This window comes from Myotis brandtii, unplaced genomic scaffold, assembly GCF_000412655.1.
Source record: "Myotis brandtii unplaced genomic scaffold, ASM41265v1 scaffold350, whole genome shotgun sequence".
NCBI lineage: Eukaryota > Metazoa > Chordata > Mammalia > Chiroptera > Vespertilionidae > Myotis > Myotis brandtii.
Genome location: NW_005363468.1, coordinates 505,857 through 514,059, shown reverse-complemented (window position 1 = coordinate 514,059; position 8,203 = coordinate 505,857). Strand labels below are relative to the sequence as shown.

The following is an 8,203-nucleotide window of genomic DNA, read 5'->3' as shown; positions in this document are numbered from 1 at the left end:
TTGTAATTGCTTGTGACTTCCGATCCGAATCTTTCTAGCTCTTGTTATAGTCACTTCTGTGACTATAGCTCAGCTGGCCTGTGGCTTCCAGGAGCTGTCTTGAAACTGGGAGGGCTGGTTAATTGTTGGTGTGACAGATGAATGAAGGTGAAACTCCCATGACCCGGGCTCCCTCAGCATTGTTCCAGACCTGCTAAGCTTCTTTAAGGCTTCCCTGGCCATTGTGGAAGGCACAGCTCAGAACCCTTATGTTAGGAGCCCCTCCTAGCACAGCCCTCCTCGCCAGAGCAGGTGTTGACAGTGGAGTCTGCCGCTGCCCTCAGATGTGAAAACAGTGGGAAGCATCCTTTCCACATTTGTGTACAAGGTAAAATAATAAAAGGATCAGAACCCTTATATCTCAGAATGTATTTTCCTCTGATAGTTTTACAAAATACTCCATGTGTAGAACTTGTGTAACAGATTCCTTTCAATATGTTCTGATCTCAAGGTGCCAAAGGACTTTTCTCTCCTAAGAGATCTTGGTTCCTATGGGCAGTGTACTTCCTTGGGTGTGTCTGTGCCTCAGCCTTCGGTCACTGTGGGCAGATAGAGATTCTTCCTACCCCGAGTGCTTTGTTTTGGTTTTTGAAAGAGAATCCAAAATAGGTTGAGTTCTATGCCACCTTGCCAGTGATTTAGTCATGCGTGTTGCTGATATCAACTTAAAAAAGTGATAACAGCAGCACTTTTGTTTTTGGCCAAACAAGGCCATAAATTATAAGAAGAATTCACCAAAGACAGAAGGTCCACGAGCGAGCCTGTTTTCATTGAATTGGTATTTGTACAAGGTGACACCCTCTTTCACACCACCCACCTCCTCCCTGAATGACTCACCCCCGAGGGAGAAGCCTCTGAACTGCTCATTAGCGCGGGCAGGTGAAGTGGAAGCGCCACTCAGCCCACTCCAGGTGCTCAGGCGTTTCAGCTGGACCCGCCTCGGGAATCAGGCAGGCTGTTCAGACAAAAAGTCCCGGTTTTCAGTCAAGAGAGGTAAGTTGAATCATATTTGCAAACAAATATGTCTGCTTTACTTGCATAACTTTCTTTGTTTTCTAAGCAAATGATTAAAATTAGAACTTAGTATTAACTTTGTCTTTTTCCAGTTAAATTTTGACAACTTCCAGTGGGCCGATCCGCTTGTCCACAGCTCCTTGTTCCTTGTTGTGATGTAGATCGCATGGGCAATTTTACACATCTGCAGGCATCTCAGTGATGAGAACCTTTCTGAGTTTCCCCGAGGGAGCTGTCAGCTAGTGAATCCTCTCAGACACAGGATAGTAAATTCTTTAAGTCCAGGGGCCAGCACCCCCTGGTCTATTTCCTCAAGTGATGATAAAAAACTTTTTAAAAAAAAGTTCTCCCTGTTTTCACAGATGATGCTTTTAGTGAAATGATAAACCCTACTGTTTTACAGATAATGTTATATTTGTGTTTTTTTACTGCTAAAAATATTACAAGTCACTGAACTGTGAGAGAGGTGCCAAAGCCATTCCCCACCCATTCTATTTTCCCCATTAAGGAAATCACATATTTTGCATTAATGTACCAAGGAATGAATCAGGGTGGGATTAAATTGGGGGGGGGAGGTGTGGTTTCACAGAAATTCATGCACATTTGGTTCACTTCTCTATGCTTTACCCTGAGTTCTAACCTAAGAATTGATTACTATAATGTGTATGGGGCAATTTTCAATTTCTATTCATATCCTAGTCCTGAAAAACCAGTTTTAAAAGCCCTTCGATAGGAATAGAAAGGTTATTTTAGTCAGGCTTTCCTTGATAAGTAATAGCTAAATTGACTTGCGGGACTGTGTTTTTTCTCCACCATTTCTATTTGTGATACAAAGCTGCAAATAGAATTGAAATTGAGGGGCTCAATTTCAATTCAGGGGCTCCTCAAATTTTCAACTAGCAGCTCTCCGTCCTTCAGAGGGGGCGTTTCCCACAGCGTCCCCAGGCTCTAATGAGTTCTAGAGTTTTCATTGCTTCCCTTGCTGACCAGGTCTTGTGCATCTCAGGGCGGTGTAGAGCTCAATTTCTGAAGGTTTACTGAAGAATTTGACAAGTTGGCTTTCAAACTTATAGTAACCAGAGAGCTAAAATTTAACATTTGTGGATTATAATTTTATTTTTCATGAACTGTGATGAAATTTAAAACTGGCTTTCACTTCCACAGTTTATAATGCAGATATAGTTTTTTTGATATTTGCTTACGCCAGTGTTTAAAGTATTGGAGAAAACTGAGATATGACATCAGTAAAAATTGTAGTAAAACATTTGGTTGATTCTAAATGTCAGGATAGAGAGTGAATGTAGATAAACCTGCCAGGGATTTTATTAAAATTTTAGCTTTGTGTAAATCTTAGATCTAATTGACATAATGTTCAACGGGAAAAAGCATAGGCTCATCTAGCATAACTCGTGGGTTTTCTAGATGAGGACAACAAAATATATAAATGTTAAGCAACTTGCCAAGACCAGAGTAACAGGACCTGCATGAGAAGTCAGATCACCTGACTTTTGTGTTACTAAATTTCTTCAATGGTTTTTCAAGTTTCTTTCACATTAAATATGTACTAGCAATAACTGGGCATTCTTCTGGATCTATAAATGGACTACCAATGATATGGAAGTGAAAATTTTCTTACCCAGTCACACTTGAAAATTTATGACAGTATGTATGGTATGATTATGACATAATGGGGTATATTTTTCATTTGTGGTTTATGCAGTCAATCTTGTTCTTTATTATATTAATGGGTTTTTAATCTCAGGAGCTGTTAGCCCCTCTGTAGGAAGGTAATGTGTGTGTATAGGTTGTGGTACAGCCAATCAGGGACATACTCACCTCACCTATCATTCCATAGGTGCAGCTTACCTACCTGGCTGTCTTCTCTAACACTGGAATGTTTTTAAATTTATCTTTTGACCCTTCACCCATTTCTCTCACCCACCACCTTCGCATCTGGCAACCACTTTTCTCTATATCTATGAGCTAATGTGCTCAAGGTCCATCCATGCTGTTACAAATGGCATAATATCCCCATTTCTAATGGCTTAATAATACACACTTTACAGCTGATAGCTCAATTGATGTTTCTTTCTTTTCAGATTTAACCCATTGGAATTAATAATTATTCAAAGAGTGTATACATTTTTTGGGGGACACCCTGTATATATATTTATATGTCTATGTCTATATCTATATCTATAATCTATATCACATTGTTTTTATCCATTAATTCATTCATGGGCATTTATGTTTTTCCAAATCTTGGCTATTGTGATATTATTAGTGCTATAATAAATATGGGAGTGCATATATCTCTTACATAATCCTATTTTCATTTCTTTTGGTATATACCCAAAGTGGAATTGCTGGATTCTACGGTAGATCTATTTTTAATTTTTTGAGGAACCTCCATATTGTTTTCCATACTGATTGGACCAATTTATATCCCACCAACAGTGCAAAAGGGTTCCCTTTTCATCACATCCTTGCCAGTACCTATTGTCTCTTACCTTCTTGATGATAGCTATTCGAACAGATATAAGGTAATATCTCATTGTGGATTTGATTTGCATTTCCTTGATGATTAGGCATATTAAACACCTCTTTTGATCTGTATGTCTTTGGAAAACACGTTTATTCAGATCTCCTGCTCATTTTTTAAATCAAATACTTTGCTATTAATTTTTATGAGTTCTCTACACATTTTGGATGTTACCTACTTTCTGGTATATGATTTAAAAATATCTTCTCTCATTCAGTAGGTTGCCTTTTTATTTTGTTGACGGTCTCCTTTGAAATGAAAAAATTTGAACAGTGATCCCACTTCTAGGAATATATCCCAAGAAACTAGAAACACCAATCAGAAAGGATATATGCACCCCTATGTTCATAGCAGCACAATTCACCATAGCTAAGATTTGGAATCTACACAATGGAATAATATGCTGCTGTAAAAAAAGAAGGAATTCTTACCATTTGCAACAGCATGGATGGACCTGGAGAGCGTTATGTTATGCAAAATAAGCCAGTTGAAAAAAGATAAATATTACTTGATCTCACTCATTTGTGGAATATAATAAACATAAACTTATGAACAAAACCAGATCCAGAGACAGAGAAGCATTGATCAGACCGTCAGACCTCTGAGGGAAGGCAGGGGAGGGTGGGAGTAAGGAGGAGAGATCAACCAAAGGACTTGTATGCATGCATATACTAATAAGCATAACCAATGGACACAGACACTAGCGGGGTGAGGGTAGGAGCGAGGAGGTGGGGGGGGGCAGTGGGGGGATAAGGTCACATATGTAATACCTTTATCAATAAAAAAATAATGAAGAAACATTTTAGTTTAATGTAGTCCCACTTGTTTCTTTTTGCTTTTAATATCAGATTCAAACAATCATCACTAAGACCTAAGTCAAGGAGCTTACCACCTATGTTTTCTTCTAGAGTTTTATGGTTTCAGGTCTTACATTCAAATCTTTGATCCATTTTGAGTTAATTTTTGTGAATGGTATAAGGAAGTGGTCCAGTTTCATTCTTTTGCATGTGGCTGTTCAGTTTTCCCAACCCCATTTATTGAAGAGACTATACTTCCTCATTGTATATCTTGGCTCTTTTGTCATAAATTAGTGGATAATTTATGCATGGGTTTATTTCTGGGCTCTCTGTTCTGGTCCAGTGATCTGTGTGTTTGTTTCTATGCCAATATCATACTGTTTTAATAACTATAGCTTTGTAATATAGTTTAAAATCAGGGAGTGATTTCTCCAGCTTTCTTCTTCTTTCTCAAGATTATTTTGACTATTTGGGGTTTGTTGTGATACCATATATATTTTAGAATTTTTGGTTCTATTTCTTTGAAAAATTTCATTGAAATGTAGATTACTTAGAGTAGTATGGACATTTTAACAATATTGAGTCTTCCAATTCATGAACATAAATATCTTTCCATTTATTTGTATCTTTTTCAATCTCTTTTATTAATGTCTTAGAGTTTTCATACAGGGTTTTCACCTCCTTGCTTATATTTATCCCTAGATATTTTATTCTTTTTGATGTAATTATAAACCAGATTATTTTCTTTATTTCTCTTTCTGATAGTGCATTATTAGTATGTAGACACATAACAAATTTTTGTGTATTGATTTTATATCCTCCAACTTTACTGAATTTATTAGTTCTAACAGTTTTTTTAAATGGAGTCTTTGAATTTTCTATATATAATATCATGTCCTCTACAAATAGTGACAGTTTTACTTCTTTCTTTCCAATTTGGATGCCTTTTATTTCTTTTTCTTGACTAGTTGCTGTTTTTAGGACTTCTAATACTATAGAGAATTAAAATGGTGAGAGTGTCTCATTCCTGATTGTAGAGGAAAGGCTTTCAGCTTTTCACCTTTGAGTATGATGTAAGCTAATAGCTTGTCATATATATCCTTTATTATGTTAAGGTACACTCCTTCTGTACCCACTTTGTTGAGAGTTTTTATCACATGTGGGTGTTGAATTTTTTTTTTTTAAACAGTGTCTGAAGAGGAGGAGTTCTTTTTTTTTAATATATATTTTATTGGTTTTTTACAGAGAAGAAGGGAGAGGGATAGAGAGCTAGAAACATTGATGAGAGAGATCGATCAGCTGCCTCCTGCATGCCCCCCAGTGGGGATGTGCCCGAAACCAAGGTACATGCCCTTGACCGGAATCGAACCTGGGACCCTTGAGTCCGCAGGCCGACGCTCTATCCACTGAGCCAAACCGGTTCGGCGGGGGTTGAATTTTATCAAATGCTTTTTCTGCATCTATTGAGATAGTCGTCTGATTTTTATCCTTCATTTTGTTAATATGGTGTATCACATTGACTGATTTGCAAATGTTGAACCATCCTTGCATACCTAGAATAAATCTCATTTCATCATGGTATATGATCCTTTTAGTGTATTGTTAATTTTGGTTTGCTAATATTTTGTTGAGGATTTTGCATTTATGTCTTTAGGGACAGGGTTATTTATCTGTAATTTTATTTTCTTGTGGTGTCCTTGTCTGGTGTTGGTATCAGGGTAATTCTAGCCTCATAAAATGAGTTTGAAAGAGTTCCTTCCTCTTCTATTTTTTGAAAGAGTTTGAAAAGGGTTGGTATTAATTCTTCTTTGAAAGTTTTGTAGAATTTTCCAGTGAAGCTATGTGGTCCTGGACTTTTGTTTGTTGGGAGGTTTTTGATTAACCACAGGAATTTTGATGGAAATACCTGAGAGATCTATTTTTCTGGTGACTTTGTAAACAAAACAAAGAGGATATGTTTTGAATGACTGAACTCATACTGTGGAATGAACTGCATATAATCATTTAATTCACCAAGCACTTAACTTAAGCAAACATGATTTAACTGATAATGTCGCATATGATTTTGCCATTAACTTGAAGCATTCTTTAAGGAGGAAGTTCAAGGGAAATCTTTGTTGGTTTCACACAGCTTATCTGTTGACTTTATCCTGTTTATATGTCATTTGTTGATTTCTTTTCCCTTGCTGAGAATGTTGAAATAAGGGCTGCATGTATTAATTGCTGTGTACCTGTCTATAATTGCTCAAGTTCACTTTTTTATTAAAAGTCTTTATCAAATGTATTTAAGTGTTTTTAGCTTACTGTTGTAAAAATCTATGTGATTTTGGAATTTAGGAAAGATCTTTTCTCAAATGGATGCTTTGTCAAATGACAAACACATTCATTAGGTTTCCATTTTATGTTAGTTGTTAAATTTTTTAGAGATATAAATCATCCTTTTATTGCAATCATTAATTGGAAGAGTGCACTTTATAGCTGTCCATTAAAGACAACTGGCTTACTCCTAGACATGAGAACTAATAGTCCTAAGTGCACATTGTAATTGTATACTTGAGAGCTCTAAGCATCTAAATAATTTATTCCGTGTTTCTAGACCCAATTTCTCTGGCCTAAAAAGTTATTAAGTTTCCTTTATATGGAACCTTTTGGGGCAAAGTAGTGAACTATAAACCACATTTTTTAAACTGGGATACACACATCCTGAGAGACTATGGCAGTGTTCCAGAAAATGCACAGAAGCCACAAGATAAGCATGGCACATCTACATTGAGAGCTAATTTTAGTTCAAAGCTTTTTCAGAAAACTGCTCATCTAAAATCCTGCCTTCTTCCCTACTCCTTCCCATGTACTCTCTTGTGTCATTAGTTAAAAGCTTGAAGGGAATTCACATAGGAAGAATGCAGGAGGCTGGAATCCCGATAAACGTGGATTTAATTATGACCCCACTTTAGTTAAGGGTAACTTGTATGATTGTGCTTATCTCACAGCACCAACAGATAAAAAGAAAATTTAGGCTCTAACCTGTTTGGCTCAGTAGGTAGAGCATTGGCCTGTGGACTGAAGGGTCCCAGGTTCAATTCCAGTCAAGGGCACATGCCTGGGTTGCAGACTTGATCCCCAGTGTGGGGCACGCAGGAGGCAACAGATCAATGATTCTCTCTCATCATTGATGTTTCTCTCTCTTCTTCTCCCTTCCCCCGACCAATCACATTACACCCGCCTTGGCTGGCCTGGCGCCAGTGGGTGTAATAGCGTGGTCCTCTGGACAGTTCTTCCACTGTTCGGCAGTTCGGTCACTTTGCATATTACGCTTTTATTATTATAGGCTAGAGGCCCGGTGCACAAAAATTTGTGCACTCAGGAGGGGGGTCCCTCAGCCTGGCCTGCGCCCATTTGCAGTCCAGGACCCCTTGGGGGATGTCCACCTGTCAACTTAGGACCACTCCCTGGAGGATCAGGCCTAAGCTTGCAGTCAGACATCCTTTGGGAAGCCAGGGAGCCCTTGGGGGATGTCCGACTAAAGGCTTAGGCCCCCAAGGGATCAGGTCTAAACCGTTAGTTGGACATTCTTAGTGCTGCCACAGGGGTGGGAGAGGCTCCTGCCACCACCACTGCGCTGGCCAGCCATGAGCCAGCTTCTGGCTGAGTGGCACTCCCCATATGGGTCTTCTGGGTCCCGCCCTGCCTTGCCTTTTTTTTTTCTAAGACATTTCACTTTATTTAAAAGAAGCCAATAGGACCATTAGGCTTCACCCCTCCTCTCTCTTCCCTCCTTTCCTCCCCTGGTATAAAAAAAAAAAAAGATAAA

General features: G+C 38.3%; 1 protein-coding gene across 7 annotated transcripts in view; it reads left to right on the top strand.

Annotated features, from left to right (window-relative positions):
• The first annotated feature begins 897 nt into the window (after nucleotides 1–897).
• Nucleotides 898–8,203, top strand: part of SCEL (sciellin) — a 117,350-nt gene continuing 110,044 nt past the window's right edge. For all 7 annotated transcript variants that reach the window (XM_014544069.1, XM_014544070.1, XM_014544071.1 and 4 more), the window contains exon 1: nucleotides 898–1,032. The gene's annotated coding sequence lies outside the window, so the exon portion shown is untranslated. The remainder of the gene's footprint in view (nucleotides 1,033–8,203) is intronic.